The 23,327-nt window shown below is 43.1% G+C and overlaps 1 protein-coding gene across 7 annotated transcripts in view; it reads left to right on the top strand.

Annotated features, from left to right (window-relative positions):
- Positions 1-23,327, top strand: part of spag6 (sperm associated antigen 6) — a 184,794-nt gene that overhangs the window by 126,066 nt on the left and 35,401 nt on the right. The window lies entirely within an intron of this gene.

The raw sequence follows: 23,327 nt of genomic DNA, 5'->3' as shown, positions 1-23,327 counted from the left end.
CCTTGGTTTTGGTGACATTGAGTGTGAGGTTGTTGTTGGTGCACCATTCAACCAAGTTATCAATCTCACTTCTTAATGCTGACCAATAGCTTCTTTTTATACAATCCTCTACTGTGGTATCATGAGAGAATTTGTAGACAGTGTTGTCATACAAAGACACAGTCATAGGTGTAAAGCGAGAAGTGCAGGGGGCTAAAATCGCAGCCTTGTGGAGCTTCAGGACTGATGGTCATTGTGGAGGAGATGTTCTTACCAATTCTCACTCATTGTGGAGGTGAGGAAATCAAGGATCCAATTACAAAGTGGGGTGCTGAGTCTCAGGTCTTGGAGATCGCTGATCAATTTTGTGGGGATACTGGTGTTAAATGCTGAGATGTAGTCAATAAATAGCATCCAGATGTATGCATTTTTGCTGTCCGGGTGTTCCAGGGATTTGGGCAGAGCCAGTGAGATGGCATCCTCCATTGACCTGTTCCTATGATCGCCCAATTGGAACAGATTAATGTTGAAGCTCAGACAGGATCTGATAAGCTTTAACACTAGTCTCTCAGAACACTTGGTGTGAGTGCCACTGGTCAGTAGTTCTTTTAGTCAGGTTACCACACTTTTCTTGAGCATCTATGCAACCGATACCTGTTCAAAGCATGTGGGTAGCATGTCCCTCTGGAGTGAGATGTTGAAGATATCCGTGAATACTGAATACTTTCCTTGGATTCACTCTCCCGAAGGCAGCCCACACTTCATTCTAATGCAGCCACACATGAAGATGTTCATCAGAATGAAGGCTACGTTTAGTACACCTTTAGCCCCATTGTACATGGCAACCATTTCCATCTTGAATCTCCATATGAACTGAAAGACTGCTCTGGTGACCTCCAGGGGAGATATGCACCTGCAACACATAGAGCAGTACTGAGAGCTCCTCACACTTGATGACCAGGTTCTTCCCTGTTATTGAGAGGGATCATCACACCCACAGATCCAATTTCTGGTAGTCCTTTGCGATCCATTCCAATTTTGTTGCATACCTTGGCCCTTCCAAACCATATAACCCAACACCTTCCAGTAATCAGATCAGATGGTGGACCAGTTGTACTAGTTACCAAAGAAAATTGCCTCCCTCTTCCTTTGAATTACCCTGGCAGACTCATGCAGATTCAAACCAGCTGCAGATGTTGATCAGTCTGCAGTCCGATCATGAATCTGAACAGAAGACAGTGATTTTGTTCATGTATGGGGGGCTTTGACTGGAGTCGCTCCACTGCCTGGCCACATCACTCTTATGCCTTCATCCTTCCATATGGATTCCGCAAAGGGCTCTACGCAGCACACAAATAAAACTGGAGAGAGTGGGCAACCCTATCCAAATCCAGACTAAAGGAAGCTATCTGTTTCCCCCCCCCCATTCATTAGCACTATGCTACAGATGTCTGTGAAGAGCAGTTTAATCCAATTTCAGATTCCCTCCCCAAAGTCTATTTTGGAGACCATGCCCATCATGCCATGTGCGATATTCGGTCAAAAGCCTGCTCCTGGTCTAACCTAACCAGGCAGGCATCCACCTCCCTGTCCTGCATGTAGGCAATGGTTTCTCTGAGCAGCAAATGACTGTAGAGACTTTCCTATCAGGATAAATGTGACTCAATTGACAATGGCTTTAGACAAGATTTTGCAATCAATATTTAACAATGATGTGAGCCTCCAAAATCTGTATCTCCCTTCTATTTTCCCTTCCCCTTAGAGTCTGACATGCTGATTGCCAGGAGCATAGGACTGTAAACTTTCAGCAGGTCTGGGCCCACCAAGTCCCACAGAGCAGTGTACAACCCAACTTGTACTCCATCACTTCTGGGAGTTTTATTTGACCCAAGGGAATTGATGGAGCTTGTCAATCCTTCCGCCCCCCACCCCCCACCCCACCATCTCAGAGTAATTGGCTGGGCTAGACTCCTCTGCTTGCCATTGTCTAAGAGCTCTGTGACAGAGGACAGGATGTTCTGGGAGGCAATTCTGTCTGTAGCCTTAGTGTCATACAGTTCAGCATAAAAGGACCTGCTGATCCTTTGTGTCCCCATCTGCAAGGATATCAATGAGCCATCCTCTTCCTTAAGGTTGTGGATCACAGAGCTTCTTTTGTGAACCTTTTGTAAAAAGAGGCATGAGTAAGTCTCATCCTGATCCACAATGCAGATTCAGGATCAGACTCAAGAGGTGAAGAGCGCTGCTTTTTCAACTCTTCACTTCTCAGAGTTCTTCTCTCATGTCCACCCCTCGTCTACAGGAGGAGGAGTTGCTGCAGTTCAGCCTGGAATTGGCTAAGTTCGCTCTGCCTCACTCTCCAAACATCTCCTTTTAAATATTTTATTTAATATTCCATACATGCAGTAACTGCAATCTCTATAAAACTACAATATAAAAAAATTATATACATGGTTTTAATTCCAAACCAAAAACCCCCTCCCTCCCACCCAACTCACCCCCCCCTCCAAAATTAAAAAGTAAAAAAAAACAATTATATAGGTATAAAAAAAAAAGAGAAAAGGGTGTTTGGATTGCAGAGAAGAATATTGTGCAGTACATTTCAACAATTCTAACATAAACATAAAGAGAAATCCAAAGGGCGAGAGGGATAGAAAGTTTAATCCCATTATTTAAGTATATGGGCGCGAAATTTGTAAAAACAGAATATTTATTTCCTAAATTATAGGTAATTTTCCCAAAGGAATACATCTTTGAATTTTACTGTGCCACTTTGGCAGAGTTAAAGATATATCTGATTTCCAAGTAATTGCAATATATTTTCTCACTACTGCTAATTTGACAAATTTCAATTGATAAATTGATCATTTCACTTTAGGATTTGTACCTTCAATATTTTATAATAAAAACAGATCAGGATTTAACAGAAGAACAACTCCTGTAACTTGTGGTAGAAAATTATTTATGGATGCCAAAAAAGGACTCATAATTGGACAAGACCACATTAAATGTATGAAAGGTACTACATCCTCACCACATCAAAAACATTGATCTGATAAATATGATTTCAAACTATTCAACTTCTGTGATGCAAAATATCATTGATTTTAAAAATATTGAACTAATCTATATGCAACATTAATGGTATTAGTCATAGAATCTTAACAAATTTTCCCAAATTTGTTGATCTATCATAATTTTCAAATATGCTTCCCATCTCTGCCTAGATCTATACAATCCTAATTTAGGAGTTCCTACTTGTAATAACGAATATATCAAAGAGATAAATTTTTTGACCATCCCACTCCTAAGTTCTATCTCAGTACAGTTAAACAAAAATATTGTTAGCCCTAATTTATCTATCAAGTATGCCGTTAATTGAAAATTAAAAAAAGAGTATTTATGTGGTATAGCATATTTGTTCCTCAACTGCTCAAACAACATTAATTGTCTTTTTTCATAACAGTCTTCCGCAGTAACAATCCTTTTATGATACATTTTTTTAAGAACTGATCATCTCTTGGAAAAAAAACCAAAAGAGGATTAATCAATGGCATTTTAGGTGATAAAGACCCGCCACCAATATCTTGATTTATTTTATTCCAAACATTAAGTAAATGTTTCAATAGTGATGTATCTTTATCAGCCACCAATGATTTTGATTCCTACTTATATACAAATTCTTCTGGTTTTTTTAATCCAATTGTATTCAGTTCTACATTAACCCATGCCAGTTTACATTTTTTTTTAAAAAAAGCAAGGAATCTCATCTGTGCTGCTCGATAATAGTGCCTAACATTAGGAAGCTGAAATCTCATAATTCATTTTTCAACATTGACTTCGCTATAGAAACACTTGTCATTTTACTTTTTCAGAGAAATTTCCTTATTTATTTAATTCTTTAAAATTTTTTAGGTATTAATATTGGTAATGTCTGAAAAAGATATTGTATCCTTGGAAATATATTGATCTTTATACAATTCATCCTTCCAAAAGTTGTAGGTAAATTTATCCATTTTTAAAAATCTCCTTAATCTTTTTAAAACAAATAATTCAATTTATATAAATTATTTCAATTGTTATCCATACATACTGCATTTCATACAAATAGTGTTTTTATTTTTAATAGAATTACTTGCATTTCTTTTGAATTAGTTTTCATAATGTGCTCAGCAAAAAGTTCTGCTTACGTTGTATTCCTTAAAAGTTAACTTGCAGGTTGAGTAAGTATTAAGGAAGCAAATGCAAAGATAGCATTCATCTTGAATGCTCCTGCTCCATTACAATGACATCCAAGAGTTGTTATTCATGATGCTAGGATGAACAGTATGCACGAGATCTGCTTGTTTGTATCACAGGACTTCTCTGGGATGATTCAGGAAGTAGAATCTCCAGTCAAAATGAAGTAAATGACTGAGTGGAAAATAACAGCTTGATTTTCTCCAGTGAGGTCATGGTCCATGGTGAATGAACTACAGCAAGTTGAGAGGATGATGTATTAGAGTGGGTGGAGTGGAAAATTTGAAATGGCTGTTGTCAGTCCAGCAGTTATTCATGCAAGGATAAGATGACTGGTGGAGGTTCCACGTACAGTAGAAGTCCAAAAATCTGGATGCCAGTAATCCGGACAACCTGAGAATCTGGGGTTTTCGAAAACTCTCAAACTTTTCAAATTTAGTGGGCTTTTATGTGCATGCGTGCATGTATAAGCAGCAAAAATGGACAGTAGCAACAAGTGACCACATTTGTTGTCTTTATTTTCCTTTAAAACTGCTAATTTTGATCAATGAAGCTGTATTTGCTAATGAAAAACTATCAAAATTTACCTGTTCATCTATTTTTTTTATTCCTCCTTAAATTTGAATTTTAAAAGTACTGCCTGAGAATCCAGAAAATCTGGACAAACCCAATCCCCAAGCAGCCTGGATTTTCGGACTTCTACTGTATTGTATTTGGATTTTCAGAAGGCTTTTGACAAGGTGCTGCACGTGAGCCTACTTAGCAAGATAAGACCCCATGGTATAACAGGAAACATACTAGTGTGGGTAGAGTATTGGCTGATTGGCAGGAAGCAGAGAGTTGGAATACAGGGATCATATTCTGGTTGGCTGCCAGTTACTACTGGTGTTCTACATGGATAGGTGTTAGGTGTTTCATATTGTATACTGTTTTAATGATTTGGATTATGGAATAAATGACTTTGTGGCCAAGTTTTCAGATGATACAAAGGAAGGGACAGGAGTAGGTAGTGTTGAAGAAACAGGGAGGCTGCAGAAGCACTTAGACAGATTAGGAGAATGAGCAGAGAAGTGGCAAATGAAATGTAATGTTGGAAAATGCACTTTGGCAGAAAATATAAATGGACAGACTATTTCTTAAATGGGGATAACATTGAAAATACCCACAAGCAAAGTGACCTGGAAGTCTTTGTGCAGGATAGCTTAATGGTAAGCTGCATGTTGAGTCAGTGCCGAGGAAGGCATATGCAATACTGGTATTCATTTAAAGAGGAATAGAATAGAAGAGCAGGGATGTGATGTCGAGACCTCACGGAGTACTGTGAGCAGTTTTTGGCTCCTCATTTAAGGAAGGATGTGCTGTGGAGGAAGACAATCTATTTCATTTCCCCCCCCCCCCCACAAACTCCAAATTATTTCGTGCCAATCCAAAATCCTTTTGAAAGCTTTGATTCTTTTCAAACCATCCTTTTAAACAATTCTAAATCCTAACTACTCTCCATAAAATAAAGCTCATTCTTCCTTGAATCTATTACCCAAAAATTTCAAATGTGCTTCCCTTGGTCCTGAAACATCCTCTAATTGGAATAGTTTTTCTCTGCTTACCATACTTGTCCAAACTCCTGATTTTTATACTTCTCCACTCTTTTTACTCCAAAGAGAACAATCCCATCTTTTCCATTCTAACTTTCTAGTGGAAATCCCACATCATTGAATCAGTAATTATTTCTGTCTCCCATTGAGAATTTTCACCTGAATGGGAAGATGCATTCCAGTGTTTTGCACAAGTTCAATATAACTTTCCTGCTTCTATCTGTAAAGTCCAGAATCTCATATATTTTGTTACTTCTCTCTATGTTTTCTACCATTTCTAAATAGCACATTTATTCCTGTATGCACTAACCTCATTACCACACCTCCACATTTAGTTTCAGCTGCACAGATTTCCAAGTTATAGATTTTAAAAAAAAGCTTTGGTGAACACTACAATATATATTCCTCCAGTCTGGAAAAATAACAATATATCACCATTCTTTTTCTATCCACAATACAGTTTCTTATCAATACTGATACTTAACTTTTTATTCGTGGACCTCGGTTTGGCTAAGTTATCATTCACATGAGCCTTTGTCAAACATTTTCTAAAAATCCATATAGATTGCATTCCCTGTCTGGAAAATGGAAATAATTGTTTGGCATCAAAGAAAGGGAGTTCAATTGACATTGCACTATTTAGCTCTATGGTTGCTGAATCAGGACCTAATTGGCATTGGTGTGCATTAAATGCATTGTGGTAACTGGGACAAAGTGCCATATTTAGAGAGGGAATTGGCATGGGTGTAGCTATTATCTCTGGAATTGCACAAAGGACACAGATCATAACAGCAGTCAGTATTCAAAGATGATTTGATGTTAGTTTTGCCATTTTGGAACCCAACACTCTTCATATTCTGGACATGCGTCCAGATCAACTAACTTTCAGATAAGTTTCTGATTGATTTCTCTGCACTGTTGCTCCAATTTGCTGGTTTTCTGACCCATCAGAGGCCTCTACACCTATAGAATGCTTATCACTCTATCTCATGCCTGCACTTTGACAAATCATCCGACCATGCTATACTTTTGTTTTTTTTTTAATTCATATTTTAAACTTAGACATGCAGTATGGTAATAGGCCATTTCCTGTCCAATTAACCGACACCCCCATATGTTTTGAATGGTGGGAAGAAACTGGAGCCCCCAGGGAAAACCCATGCAGACACAGGGAGAACGTACAAACGCCTTACAGACAGCGCGGGATTAGAACCCTGGTCCCAACAGCTGGCGCTCAAAAGGCGTTGTGCTAACTGCTACGCCAATCTTGCCACTTCTACTATATGGTTACAAGAAGAGGCTAAGATGTGAAGACCAGATGGTAAAAGTTGTACATTGCTGGCCCAAGGAAAAAGATGGCATTCTGTGTGACTGTGTGGAATTAATAGATTGGCCATTATTCATGGTGACCAATCTCATTGAAATTAACACCACTGTTTCCTACTTCATCAGCAAGTCTGCGGTGAACTGCATGCCAAAGGGCACAATTTGTGTGTTTTCCAGTCGGAAACCATGGTTGAGTCCGAGAAGTCCATTGCTACTGGAATTCAGGTCAGAGATATTCAAGTCAAATTTCCCAGCCCTATCCAAGAAATTCAGGTAGGACCACTACAAGATCATTAGAGATGCCAAGAGACAGTGTTGAACCAAATTTTCTAAAATCACCAATAATCTCTTTGGTCTCTGTGACGTCACAAGCAAAATTGTTGTTTGGGCATCACCTGACTAGATTCTCTATTTCCATCCTGTATTCTAACTGATCCACAATGGTGGTATCTTCATTGAATGTGTAGATTGAGTTGTAGCTGAACTTGGCTATACAGTCATAAGAGTGCAGGGAGTAGAGTACTAAGTGCACAGCCTTGCAGTGCCCCTGTGTTGATGGTCAGCGTGGATGAGGTGATGTTGCTGATTTGCTCTAATTAGGGAGCGCTAACAAAGAAGTTCAGAATCTAGGTGCAGAGGAATGAACAGAATTCCAGAAGCTTTAGTTTGGTCATGAGTTTAGCTGGTATGGTGTTGAATGCTGAGCTGTAGTCAGTGAACAACAGCCTGATATAGGTGTTCCTGTGGATTATGTGGTGTAACGCAGAATGCAAGGTCAGTGAGAAGGCATCTGCCATTCACCTGTTGTGATGATGGGTAAATTGAAGTGGGTCCAGGACCTTCCTGCAATGAGTTAATTTTGTAACTAACCTCTCAAAGCAGCTCATCGTGGTAGACATCAGTAGCACTAGCTAATAGTCATTAAGAAACATATCATGCTCTTGGGCACTGAAATATTGGAAGTTCTTTTGAAGCAGGCCAGGAGTAAGAAGTTGAAGATGTCTGCTCAAACACGAGCTAATTGGTTCACACAGGTATAATGGATGTAGCCAGGTATATTGTCTATGCTGGACCCTTTCGAGGATTCTCCCACTTGAAGTTTCTGTTCACGTCAGGCTTAGAAACACAGGAGCACAGGGTCACAAGGGCTCGTGAGAGTTCTTCTTTGCCTTTGGCAGCAAGGCAATGAGCTCATGAAGAAGAGATGTATCACAGATAATGACACTTGTTTCTAGAGGATGTAGTAGCCTGCAAGCCCTACCACAGCTGTTGAACATCTGTCTGCAACTTCAGTCTCATCTGGAATTATATCTTTGCTTTGATAGATGTTTGCCTTCCAGATGTTTTATCTGGTCTTTCTGGATACCTCTGAATCTCTTGATCTCATCAGAAGACTGGAGTTAGAACAAATTGGAAACAGCATCTCCTCCTTAATGACTATCAACACAGGCACACCTCAAGATGTGTGCTTAGCCCATTGCTCTACTCAGTATACAACCATGACTGTGTGGCCTGGCACAATTCCAATGCTACCTACAAATTTGCCAATGATGCCACGGTTGTCGGCAGAATCACAAACTGCAAGGAGGAAATGTACAGGAGGAAGATAGATCAGCTAGTTGAATGGCAACGATATCTTACACCACAAAAGCTATGTAGATCAAACTCTGAAATATTGGAGGTGTGCTTTAGATGTGGAATTGAAATGGAATGTTTTTACATGTGACGTGGTTGTGTGTGAAGGTGACGCCTTTCTGGCAGGATATTGCTGAAATATTAATAAGGATAACAGGAATGATCTTTGCAGGTGACCCAGAGCTTTATCTCTTGGGTAATTTTATTGAAATAAGTAATAAATCAACTAAATTCCAAATTTCTTTTGTCAAAATAGCCTTAGCAGTGGCGAAAAAAAAATATTGCACTACTCTCCCTTATTCATAGCCTGATGGACTGTGAAGATCATTAGTTGTGTACCTATGGAAAATATTACATATAACTTAAAGAACAAGTAGGACATAGTTATCAAGATATGGCAGCCATATTTGGATCATATAGGAGCCCAATTACAATAAAAAATAATAATTAAGGATCATAACAGTATAGGCTATAGTATAAACAAATGTGACTTCCCCATATAGATTTCTTTATAGTTAATGTAGGTGTGAGCTCTGACGGTGTGTGGATTTATATTAATGGGGGGGGAGGGGGTTGTTTTGTTTTTGGTATGAAAAAATTTAATATATTGTGAAATTGAGGATTTTATTATGTACATTTATGGAAAATTAAAATAAAATATTCAAAAAAAGACCAAGGATTAGCCCCACAGTAAATTTTGGAATTAAACACAAATGTCTGCAGACACTGAGATTGTGGTGCCCTTAAGGAAGGGCTCAGGTCTAAAGCATTAGGTAATATGGCCTAACCTCCTATGGATGCTGCAAGATAGGCTGAGTTTCTCCAGCATTTCTGTGTTTTTCACCACAGTAAGTCTGACTCAACTACATTTCCTACAGTGTTGTTCACAAAATACCTTCACAATAAAGCAACCTATTGGATTTGGTAGTCTAGCAGATCATATAATGAATATTAAAAAAAGGGGATTCAGGTAATCTGATAATTGAAAGGTTAATAACAGAAAATGTCCAAAGAGGTGACAGATTGTTGTAACTTATTCATTGAGAATGCTCTGAGGCCCTTATAACTATTGCTTCAGACTCTGGTTTTATTGCCATCAAAGTGCTCAGTGATATATCTTCCAGCAACCTTGAGCAAGTTTACAAAATATGCATCAGGGAGTACAGATGCTGGAATCTGGAGCAACTAAACTGGTTGAGCTTATGGGAGAAAACAAATGGTTGTCATTTCAGATATCAAATTATCATGTAATAAAGCAGAAATATAATATTACACAAAATTGCCTTGAGTCTACCATATGGCAAATAAAGATTCGCCATTAGCATTGTCTATCACCCCTTACATACAGAGAAAGAGAAGCAAAAGAGAGTCCTCCCAGAGTCAGAGAATCCACGGATTTACCTCCAGTGCTCCCGCAGCCTCTGCAGTCGCACGAGACTCCAGTTCAGTTCAAACCATTTGCAACCATTTTGGATAGGAACCATTCATTAATAACTTCCTAAATATGTTTGACATTCTATTTGCCATTTGGTCCAAATTATAATTTTGTGAATCCCTTCACAGGATTGGTTGGTTTTGACATTGCAGCAGGTCTTCAAAGATGAATGAATTTTATTTTTTTATTTCCTCCCCAGCTGTATACATGGTCAATTATGGCAATATTTTCACCCCCCCCCCCCCTTTAAGAGGATTATGGGATATTTTATGAATCAGACCCATCTAAAGCATTAAACCACAACAGAGGATTTCTTTTAAAAATTGGCTTGTTGCGATCATGTGATATAATGGTCCTAAACTGATAGGTTAGCCTTTGCCATGGTAACAGGAGAGGCAGGAAACAGTTGGGGGAGGGTGATCCTATCTGCCAGACAAGGTCAGAGGTTGTTTTGTCAGCAAAATCATCATTTTCTTGTCATCTTATAACAAAATGCCTGCTGACAACTTTAAGGCTGGCTGGATAGAAATGTTCTATGTGCTGGTGCTAGAACAAGAAGGAGGAGGAGATGTTACAATAATTCAACATGCTTAAATGAACATTTTCCTACCCAAACCTTTATAAGAATTACAACATAAAAATATCTGTCATCAGTCAGGATTTTCCACTTGCTACTTTTACATATGCAGTCATAAGAGAAGAGCAATGGACATCATTATCAGTGGCTATTGATGTGACTGTGGTATTTAACTTTTTGCAAGAGGGACTTTCAGCCCAAAATTTTCATCATCTTGCTCTTCACCTCCATAATGACATAGGAATATGGTGAAAGAGATGTTTTAATTTTGTTCTTCCCTAGCAGAGGACAACAAAATAACAGACTTCATGAAGGCCGCTCGATAACCATTGACTGCAAACATAATTGACAATCCTAAGATGGCCTGTTATCAATAGGAACCTCAGGTCCCAATGAATTATCAACAGATAGTACAGCATGCAGATCCAAGAGACATTTATGGTTTCATCCAGTGGCAGTCCACTCTATCATCTACATTTGAACTGCATGAAAAAAATTAAAGGGATGCAACTGAATGATGAGGGTTATGCTGTATTTAATAATGTGGTTCATGATGTGTGTATGCAACTCATGCACAGATGGGCAATATACATACAAAGAAAGTAATGAAGTGTGATTGATAGGCCAATGGCACACTCATCTAATGCTTTCATTGTCTGAACCCAAAACAAGTAGATGAGCCATCATATTGAGGTCTTAAGATCCTTCCATGGCTCTCCCCTAATAACACACCTTTGTCTGGATCTCTCTGTCTCCATGTCAGGAGACAGACTCTCCACTGACATTTATTATAAGCACACTAACTCACACAACTATCTGGACTACACGTCCTCACGGTCTTGTTCCCTGCAAGGACTCAAACCTCTTCTCTCAATTTCTCTGTCTCCACCTCATCTGCTCCCAAGATGAGATCTTCCAGTCCAGAGACTCTGAAATGTCTGCCTTCTTCCATAAACGTGGCTTTCCCTCCACCACTATTAACTCGGCCCTCACCCACATCTCCTCCATTCCCCGTTCATGTGCCCTTGCCCCTAGAAACAATAAACACAGAATCCCCCTCATCCTCACCTACCACCCCACCAGTCTCTGCATCCAACACATTATCTGCTGGAATTTCCAGTACTTACTACAGGACCCCCCCACCAGACACATTTTTGTTTCTCCCCTCTCAGCCTTCCATAGGGAATGCTCCCTCCGTGACCCCTTGTGCACTCTTCCCCCCCCCCCCCCCCGCCCCATCCCCGGCACCTTCCACTGTGGTCGTAGGATATGTAATACCTGCACTAACACCTCCTCCCTCACTACAGTCCGAGATCCCAAACAGACTTTTCAGGTGAAGTAACACTTCACTTGTACCTCCAAAGAACTCATTTACTGCATCCGGTGCACCCTCTGTGGCCTTCTCTACATTGGAGAGACCAGTCACAGATTAGGAGATCGTTTCGCCCAGCACCTCCTCTCCGTCCACCACAAAAGCGACCTCCCCATCATCAACCATTTCAATTCTACATCACACTCTCAAGCTCATGTCTGTCCATGGCCTTTCACATTACCCCACCCTGACCACCCTCAGATTGGAGGAAAAATTTTTCATCTGGGCACTCTCCAATGCCAGGGCATGAACATTGAGTTCACTGCATTCCACTAATCAGCTTGCCTCTCCCCATCCCCCTTTAACTAGTTATTCCAGTTCTTACTTCCTTTCCACCTAGTCTAGACTGTTCCCCCCTTTCCTGTGGTCCTTCCCTGCGCCCCCACCTGTCATTTTCCTACCCTCACCCCACTCCCTCCTTTTGTTTGGACATCTCATGTTCCCCCACACCTTGATGAAGGGCTCAAGCCATACCTTTGCTACATAAAGGCACTGTTTGACCTGCTGAGTTTCTCCAGCATTTATGTTTTTTCACTTAACCATGGTGTCAACAGAAACCTGTGTTTTACCTCTACCCTCCTCCTCCCCAAAAATCATTATCTCACAGATGTTGGGAAATATTTTTAAAAAAATCATTGGATACAATAAATGCGATGGAACCAGATTAGATCGTGGTTCTGAAAACTTACCTTGCAGATCTCTAACCAAACTATTCCAGAATAGTTACAATGTGAACACTGTTCACAGTTACAATGTGAACACTGTTCAGTAAGGTGCTGTTCACAAAAGACAAAAGGATTTCTGTGTCATTAATTACCACCCATCATTCATTATCAGTAAAATTGCATCCTCTCTGATCATTTGTTTACCAATGTTCTGGTTTGACCTGATCATACATCCTTAGCTTAAATGTGATCAAACTTCTGAAAGCCTGAAATAAGGTGAGAGTGACTAAACTTGAAATCAAAGCACTATTTGTGTCAGTGTGACATCAAGGAGCCCAAGCAAAACTGAAAAGCAACAAGGGACGAATACTCCAATGGCTGAACTTGTATCTCACAGAAAGAGAGGAACTTATAATTGCTGGATGTTAATTATCCCAATCCCAAGATAATGCAGCATATGTTTCTCAGACCTGTGTCTTAGTCCAATCTATCTCAGACATCTTCACCAGCGAAGAGATCAGACAAAGGGATGCTCAGTGATCACAGTACTATCTTCTTTTCCCTTTGCAACTCTTCTCCAAATTAAGCAGTCTATGCCCACATACAATAAGATCTACAAATGGCAAGTAAAATTGACACCATAAAAATATCAGCTAAGAGCTGACAACAAGAGAAGGTTCAACTACCTATAATTGGAAGTTTTAATTCCATTCCATGTCAAATTATCCACCATTGATACGCTGGGGTCACTATTGACCAGAATTTCAACTGGACTATGCAGATAATGACTGTGACATTAATGAGATCAGAGATAGATACCTTGTGGTTAGTGACTTACTTCCTGTTACCTAAGAATGCTTGAAATAACCAGCAGATCAGACGGCATCTGCGGAAAGAACAAAACTAAGTTTGTGCTATAGATGGATGTTCTCGAATTAGAACTGCAAAATACCTGAAATTGTGGAACTCAGTATTGAATCCCAAGAAAGACTGCAAGATATCAAGATGGAAGATAAGATGCCGTACCCCAAGCTTATTTTGGGCTCTGTTGGAACAGTGTAAGAGGTTGGAGTGGAATAGAAAGTAAAAATTCCAGCCACCTGTCATTTTAGCATCATCCTTGTGGACTGAATGGAGGTATTCTACAAACCAGTAATTCAATCTGCACTTTGTTTCTCTAATGTACAGGATACCACGATACCAAATTAATAAATGCAAGTGAATTCCAGCTTCATCTGCAAGGATCATTTAGATCCCTGGATGGGGAAAGGGAACAAAGTAAAAGGGAAGATGTGGCATCTCCATTTTCACATACCATGGAAATGTTCCACGAGGAATGTTGGTGGAGATGAAAGAGTAATGAAGATGGGAGAAACAGAACAAAACAACCCAATTTAAACCAGTTACCACATCTCATTGCTTTTTGCACAGTTTAGCGCACTCTCTCATGGAGAACTGTCCCCGCATGTAATACCACATGGCGGGGTAGCCATGGGAAGATGGCGCTGTCAAGGTTTTCTCCCTGCCCAGCGCACGCCTGGGGTAGTGATTATGATGTCACAATGCACGAGGTGACTGAGCTCATGCTGCCCTTAAAAGGGCGTGCGCTAAATTTGAATAAAAACAGTCATTAACGACTTTCAATGTGGTGGCTGAGTCTTTCTTGGCTGTGTCCAGCACTACATTGGTGACCCCGTTGAGCCCAGATGCCTCTCTGGTCTCAAGAACATGGATCCGACAGAGATCAATGCTGTTGCCATCAAACTGCCCCCCCCTACTGGACCCATCACCCGCGTATGTGGTTCAGGCACGTGGAGGCATAGTTTCAACTGAGGAACATTTCAGCAAACGCCACAATGTTCTACCATGTTGTGAGCATGCTGGACGAAGAAACGGCAGCCAGGGTGGACGATCTAATACACAACCCACCGGCTGAGGGTAAATATCCTGCCCTCAAGAACCTGCTCCTTGGCACTTTTGGTCTCTCTCCTCAGCAGCGTGCCTCTCGGCTCCTACACCTCAACGGGCTTGGGGACCGCACACCATCAGCCCTAATGGACGAGATGCTGATGCTGGCAGAGGTTCACAAACCTTGTTTCCTATTCCTTCAGATCTTCCTCGAGCAGATACCCGGGGACATCCAACTACTCCTGGCGTATGAGGACTTCACGGATCCATGCCAAGTCGCAGCCTGAATGGACACCCTCTGGCGCACTAACAGGGAGAATGAAACAGCCCTCAGTCAGGTTGCACGACCAGAGCCAGCCAGCCGCAACACTCCCCCAAGCACAAGCCGGAGGAGCACCGTTCCACTTAGTGCTTTTACCATCAGCGCTGGGGAGCACAAGCTTGTAAGTGCCGACAACCGTTTGACTACCAGGGGAAATTACCCGGCTAGCCACCGTTGATGGCTGCGACGGCTAGCCACGTGGACAGCCTCCTTCATGTTACCGACAAGTCCACCAGCTGACGTTTCCTGCTGGACACAGGAATAGAGCTCAGCGTCCTGCCCCCCACCGTCCTTGAGACACGCACCCGATCTCGTGGCTGCGTCTTTCTTGGCTGTGTCCAGCTTTCATTATGTCACTTTGTACTTTGTCCAATACTTTATTAAAATCCATACAATGACCACTACTTTTCATTTAACAAATCTTCTTTGGTAAAAAATTCAATGATTGGTCAAACAAGATCTGCCTTTTATAAGTGAGTCCTGATTCTCTTCTCCTTGCTTATCTAAAACTGTTGGCTATTTCCCCCCAATTATTGTTTCTAAAACGTTAGAAACCCTACAATGTTAAATTAACTATCTATAGTTACTAGGTATGACTGTATATTCTTTCTTGAATTTGCCTCTGAGATTTCTTCTATATCTAAGGAATACTAGGAAATATGGCAAACGCTGTTGCTAATTCTTGAGAATGTGACTTAACTACCTCAAACAGCCAACCTTATAAATAAATCTTCTACCACATCCACTACTTTCACTGTGTTGGCTCCTACTGACAATATTTCATCGGCATAGTCTCTTTGTAATCACCGATTGTGATCCACTGTCGTGACATAAAACAGACACAAGATTCAAAGACTGAACAACAGGCTTTATTCAGCTTAAAGTCTCTGCTGTGGCTAGCTGTGTCCTGATCCCGAGTGAGTGACCTCGCAAGGGGGCTGGATGTGGCTTATATCCCGGGTGGCTGATTGACAGCTGATTGGGTGGGGTTTGGTCTATTCAGGTCGACTGATTGACAGCCGGCCAGGAGTTGTCTGTCCTCCAGTGATCTTCCTGCAGTGGTCATCCCCTGCAGTAGGCTAGTGGTGTATCGCCATATTCACCCCCTTCTTTAAAATTGTCCCGGGGGGGAGGGTACATGACGATCTTCTCCGCCGTCAGAGTCTCTGAGACTTTCACAGGGTTGGCTCCTGGTCAAAGGTCGGCGGGGGCCGGGATGGCCAAAATCAGAACGTGTGTGAGGCGTTGGAGGGGCGGGGGAGAGGGGTCATCCCCCGTGGTTTGAGTTTGTAAGGGGTGCCCAAGGTGGGGAAAATGTGGCAGGCTGACGTGGTCCTGGGGATTCCATGGATGTCCAGGTCAGGGGAGATGCATCGGGCTGGCATGGTCCTGGGACAGTGGGGGCTATTGTGTAGTGGTGGGTGCCCCCATTGGTGCCAGGTCCTTGGTCGAGATGATGTCCTCTCTGCCGCTGGAGTACCTGACATAGGCGTAGTTATGGTTTGCGTTTGCGAGGAACACCTGCTCAACCAGGGGGACAGCCTTGTAGGCCCATGCATGTTTACGCAGGAGAACTGGTCCTGGGGACATGAGCCATGCTAGGAGGGAGATTCCAGTCACCATGCTCAGGAGTGACCAGATGGCGTGGAGTGCCTCATGAAGGGCATCCTGCCAGTAGTCCACAGACCAGCCTTTTGACTTAAGGACCAGGAGGACTGCCTTCCAGATCACTCCATTTTCGTGCTCCACCTGCCCATTACCCCTCGGGTTGTAACTAGTGGTGCAACTAGTTGCGATGCCCCTTGCTGTCAGGTACTGGCCCAGCTCCTCACGCATGAAGCTGAATTCCCGGTTGCTGTGGATGAACACAAGGTAGCCGAACAGAGTGAAGATCTGTCTCAGTGCCCTGATGACGGTGGGTGTGGAGGAGTCTGGGCACGGGATGGTGAAGGGAAACCAGGAGTACTCGTCTATCACTGGGAGGAAGTAGACGTTCCAGTTCATGGAAGGCAGGGGGCTCTTAAAGTCAATACTGAGGCATTCGAAGGGCCGGGTGGTCTTCACGACATGGACCTGGGGTGGGCGGAAGAAACGGGGTTGCATTCCACGACAACCTGGAACGCCTCTATGTCATGGTCTGGACTTCCTGGATGGTTTATGGGAGGTTCTTGGACTTGATGAAATGGTAGAGGTGTATAACGCTCGGGTGGCAAAGGGATTGGTGGAGTGCCTGCAGCAGGTTGGCCTGAGCCGACATGCAGGTCTGGGATAGGGCGTTAGGGGAGTCGTTGAACTTTCCCGGTTGGTACTGGATGTCGTAGTTAAATGTTGCTAGCTCGACTCTCCAGCGCAAGATCTTGTGGTTTTTGATGTTGCCTTTGTTGGTGGTGCTGAACATGAATGCCACTGCACGCTGATCGGTAAAGAGAGTGAATCTCCTGCCTGCCAGGTAGTGGTGCCAGTGGCGGACTGCTTCCACGATCGCCTAGGCCTCCTTTTCAATGGCGGAGTGCCCTAGCTTGGAACCGTGGAGGGTTCTTGAGAAGAAGGCAACCGGGCGCCCCTCCTGGTTGAGGGTAGCGACGAGGGCCACATCAGAGGCATCGCTCTCCACCTGGAAGGGGGAGTCTTCATCCACAGCATGCACCATGGCATCTACAATGTGCTGCCTGATGCGAGTGAAGGCTGTCTGCAACCTCGGGTGGGAGGGGAAAGGTTGTGGCCTGGCCCAGTGGACGGACCTTGTCCTAGAAGTGAGGAACCCACTGTAAGTAATAGAAAAAAAGGCCAAGGCACCTGCGGTGGTCCTTGAGCGTGTGTAGGAGGGGTAGCTCAGTTAAAGGGCACATTTTGGATCCAGGCTGATGACACCATGTGCCACAATGTACCTCAGGATGGCAAGGCAGGTGGTGCTGAACACACTTCTCTTTATTGTAAGTGAGGTTCAGCTCCTCGGCTGTCTGGAGAAATCTCTCCAGGTCGGCATCGTGGTCCTGCTGGTTGTGGCCGCAGATGGTGACATTATCCAGGCACGGGAAAGTTGCTTTTAGTTTGTGCTGGTCTACCATGCGATCCATCTCCCACTGGAAGACGGAGACCCTGTTAGTGACCCCAAATGGAACTCGGCGGAACTGGTAGGGCTTGGATCGGGAGCTGATGATAGACCGACTTCAGGTCGGTTGTGGAGAAGACCCTGTAGCGGGCTATCTCATTGATCATGTCGGCTATTCTGGGTAAGAGGTAGGCGTCCAGCTGGGTGTACCGGTAAATGGTCTGACTGTAGTCTGTGACCATTCTTGGTTAGCTGTCCCTTTGACCACCAGGACTTGGGCATTCCATGGGCTGGTGCTAGGTTCTATGACACCCTCCGCCAGAAGCTGCTTTACCTCCGCCTCAATGAATTCTCTGTCAGTTGCACAATAGCGCCTACTTCTGGCGGCTATTGGTTTGCAGTCTGGCGTGAGATAGGAGAAAGGGCGGAGGGGGGTTAATGCACAGTGTGGAGAGGCCGCAGGTTGGCCGGGGGTGGTTGGATGGCATGCTGTGGAGTGTGAGCGGGGGTATGGGCCCACCGAAAGCGAGGGTGATGCTCTGCAGGTGACACTGGAAGTCTAAGCTCAGGAGGACTGGGGCACAGAGCTTGGGTGTGACCAGGACCCTGAACCCGTTGTATGTCTCCCCCCACCCCACAGTCAGATCAACGGAGTAGCGCCCGAGGGTATTTATGGAGCGGTACTGGGCAGCGAAGGTGGTGGGGTAGATTTTAAGTCTCCAAGTTCGGGCCACATTTGGATGTATGAAGCTCTCGGTGCTGCCACTGTCAAGTAGGTATTTTGTTACCTGACAGTTGACAGCGACGACCATCATGGAGCGCCTGAGGCTATGTGGAATGTCTCTTGTCAGTGTGGTGGCCACTAGAACCATCTCGGGGTCCGAGTCACTGCTCCCCAATGGTTGAGGTGAGTGGTGGCTGGTGGCGTCCTCTGTAAGTGTGGGGTGCAGTGAGTGGTGATCCGTGGCATCTGTAGGCATTGGGTGCATTGGTAGGGTGGTCTGGTCGGTCCCTGTGTTGACCACGTTGTCGTCGTTGATGCAAGTAGAGTCGTAGGAGTGGGTAAGGTAGGCCTGGTGGCCCCGGGTGGTGGCGGCACCGTCGCCCACCCGGCACAAGATGGCGGTGCTGCGTGGGGTTGTATGGCAGCGGCATGGCTGGCCTTGCTCATCAGTCGCGCTGTTCCTGCGGGAGGAAGTGACGTCGTCTGTCAAAGGAGGTGACGTCATCGTGTTGGCCGTCGGTAGTGGTGACATCATCCTGGGAAGCAGAAGTTACATCATTCAGGAGGACAGAAGTGACGTCGTTGTAGTCCTGGGCTGGCGTGGGTGGTGAGCATGCAGCTGTTGTTCCCGGTGATGCTGGAAGTGAGGCTGGGGAGGACGGAAGTAGCTGCGGGGGCAATGGTGCCGCCTGGTACTCGCACGTGGCGGGGTCCGGGTAGGAGGGAGGTTAGTCGTAGAGGGCTGCTGAGCTGCTGGCATGCTTAGAAAGCCATACTTTAGCAAAATGGGCTTTCTTGCCACACCTTGAGTCGGGAGTCGAAGTCTTCGGTGTGGAGGGCTGCTGCCTCCAGGGATCGGACTACCTTCACAGTTCGGGCCAGGGAGTTGATATTATCCTTTAGCAGCTTCTGTCAGACGGTTCTCGAAAGCAGACCTCGAACACAGGCATCCCTGACCGACCTCTCGATCTCCTTCCCACTTACCCCAGGTTCTACCAGACACGGCCGGGCTAGCTCATGCAGGGCTCCCAGGTACGATTCGGCTGTCTCTCCTGGGTGTTGGGCATGAATACTCTGAAGGTACCTGGTGTAGACTGCGTTCATTGGTAGCTTGTACATAGCCTCCAAGGTGTCCATCGCTTCCGGGTATTCTGAGCAGTCCTTGAGTGCCTGGAAGGCTCGGGGACCCAACTTTGAGCGGAGTAGTACGAGTTTCCTCCTGTCGGAATCTAAGACATTGGGGTGTGCCTCGATGATTGGCTCGACCGCATGCTTCCAGATTTCGAAGTGTGCTTGCGCTTCTGGGTGACGAGGGTCGATTTCGAGACTCCTAGCGCTTAAGAGCTTCTCCATAGCAGGTTAAATTTAAGCTGAATAAATTGTGATGCACTGTCGTGACAGTAAGCAGACACAAAATTCAAAGACTGAACAACAGGCTTTATTCAGTTTAAAGTCTCTGCTGTGGCTAGTCGTGCCCTAAGCCCGAGTGACTGACCTCGAGAGGGGCCAGATGTGGCTTATATCCCGGGTGGCTGATTGGCAGCCAACTGGGTGGGGTTTGGTCCATTCAGATTGACTGATTGACAGCTGGCCAGGTGTTGTCTGTCCTCCAGTGATCTTCCTGCAGGTACAGTGGTCGCCCCCTGCAGTAGGCTAGTGATGTATCACCACACCGATTCAAAGATTGGTTGATTTCCAATTCTTTCATTTCTCAACCTTAAATCTGTTTTGCAATCTGTGTGCATGGAAAGCCCACAGACTCACACTTACCTTCCAGGAGAAGCAGTGACTTTTTTCTCATTTCAATTGATAGTCCTCCATTTATTGTTGTGATGTGTTGTCTGCTCTACTGTAGAAACCAAATTCAAATTAGTTTATTATTTTGTAGAATACCTCCATTCATTTTACAGGAATGCCCTTAAGCCTCTAGTTGCTTGTCACTTTAATTCTCCAAACCCCGCCCCACCCCTTACCCCCAACCTCTGTGCTTGATTTCTTAGCTTCATCCAGCAAATTTCCACATGAACTTCAAAAGTAACACCTTATCTTTGTGTCTTTGAAATTTAGCATTCAGAGTGTCATGTCAACTTTACAAGTGGAGTGCATTTGGCAGAGAATCTCACTTGGTCCATTAACACATGTTGCACAGCCAAGAAAGCCCAGTAGTGTTTCTACTTCCTGTGAAGTCTGAGGAAAGTTCATCTCCCCCCCTCCATCCACAGTGGATATATCGAGAGCATCCTGAGCAACTATATCAGTGCCTGGTTTTGATGCTGTACCTCCTCAGCCTGCAAGACCCTGCAGAGGATAGTGAAGTCAACAGAAAAGATTATTGGGGGCTCTCTTCCTACTATGAAGGACATAGGCAAGACTCGATGCAGGCGAAAAGCAATAAACATTGCGAAGGACTCCACACACCCCTCATGTCAACTGTTCTCCTTCTGCCATTTTCTAGTTGGTATTGCAGCACTCAGGCCCTTATGTCCAGATTGGTAACAGTGTTTTCCCCCAAGCCATCAGATTCCTGAACTCCCAGAACATTTATGGATGGGGTACCATGGACTGTTACTGTATACGTCTTAAATATTTTAATGTGTTTAACTTCTTTTCTAACTTATATTTATGTAAATATGCTCAATGGTCCTGAAGAAACGCTATCTCGTCTTTCCCATGAGAACATGATATGAACGATAAATAAAGGTGACTTGACTTCATTGATCTCTTGAAAATAGAATGGTTCCAAAATTGAAGTACAGTATTTTGGTTGTAAGATTAGATGAAAGAAGTTTTGAGAGAAGATGTGCAACATCAATACAGGTTTAGATGAGGTAAATTTGAAGGCTGTTTCTATCAGCAGGTATTTCAAGAATCAGAGGACAAATTTTTAATTTTGGGCAATGGTACAAGTAGGAAAGAGAGGAGCATGCTTTTAATGCAGAAAACATCATGACCTGGATATTGCTTTCCATGAATACTGTGGAAATAGAATCAATCAGGGCTTTCAAAGAGGGAATGATTAGACATAACAGAATAATTTGCAAGGAGTGGAAAAATAGAACTGACAAGATTTCCCCACTAGATTCCAGATGGGTGAAATGAAGTCCTTTTAAATTGAAACCCACACAGACACAGGGAGAACATGCAAACTTCTTACAGAAAGCATCCGGGTCGCTGGCACTGTAATAACATTGCACTAACCTCTAAGCTAACCATGCTGCGCAAGGAATGTATATATTGTGATTATCATGCACACCTATTTGACTTTAGCAGGTTAAGAATTTTGGTGCATCTATTGTACACGTGTATATAAAAATAAACGCATTAATCATGGCTCACCTTCAAGAAGTAGAAATTAACGTTACTCATGCAAGTTAGCTTTAAGAGATTTGTAATATTGTCCTCTTGTTAAGATATGCAATCACTTGACTGCATGATAACTGGATGCTGCCAGCAGCATAAAATTAGCATATTGCCTGCATCAGAAGCAACCGGCATAGGTTGTTAATCACTTATTGCGATCCCCATGACCTTTTCCAGCGGCTATCCAGTTTGGCCTCTTTAGTGTTTCCAAAGTCTTGGGTAGTGACTCTTTTGTTAGATAGGTCTTCCCATTAGTTTTGTGATAGTGATTTATAACCTATAAAACTCCAGAAGCATTTTTGAATGTTATGTATTACTGAGTGGCAACAATTCTCATTCTCAAAAAACAATTTGATTCATTTAATAACATTGGCAGTTGGCTAATTTGAATTTGAAGCATCGATGACCATTACATGAGATCATGTTGTGCTTTTGATACTTTCAGCGTTTGTATTTTTCAGCAGTTAGCTCAAGATTTTTATTTTGTATTTTACTATATTAAGACAGCTAAAGGATTTATTAAAATTTCTTTTAAGCAAAATCTTTCAGTTTGAAGTAATCTGAGATCCTGAATATCTTCTGCAGCTTTCTCCATCAAAAGCTTTTTACTCGAGATTCCGAACTTTATTTTGTGCAGCTCATTGTTTTTTTGTTAAGGCTCCAAGGAGATAAGTCTGATTCCAGACCAGGTAAATAAATTAAATGATAAGTGAAAATATAAAACCCTGTGCATCTATGAATGCTGAAGCAAATTTGTTGCTCTTTTAATTCTTTTTAAAAAGATGACTTGTTTTCTTGTAAAAAGTTTGCATTGACTCTGATTTATTGAAACTAATTCCCAATATCAAAATAGTCTTTGCCATTTTGATGTGATCTACAAAACATTTTAAATAAAGATGGAATTTTATTCATGGCTCCATTTTTCTAATCATATTTTTTAAAGAATAATTCATTTTTAAAAATCCAGGAACAGTTGAAGTTGCAGTGCGATGGAAGCAAGAATACTAAATTACAGTTCCATACAATAACTGATTGAACCATGAGAAAGAAAGCCACTTAATATTGTAAGCAAAAACGTTTGAGAAATGCATTGAGGAATTTTTCCAGTTTATTTGTTGTTGTCAACTTGACGAATGCAAGA

This window comes from Narcine bancroftii, chromosome 1 (genome assembly GCF_036971445.1).
Source record: "Narcine bancroftii isolate sNarBan1 chromosome 1, sNarBan1.hap1, whole genome shotgun sequence".
NCBI lineage: Eukaryota > Metazoa > Chordata > Chondrichthyes > Torpediniformes > Narcinidae > Narcine > Narcine bancroftii.
This window is presented reverse-complemented; position numbering and strand designations above follow the sequence as displayed.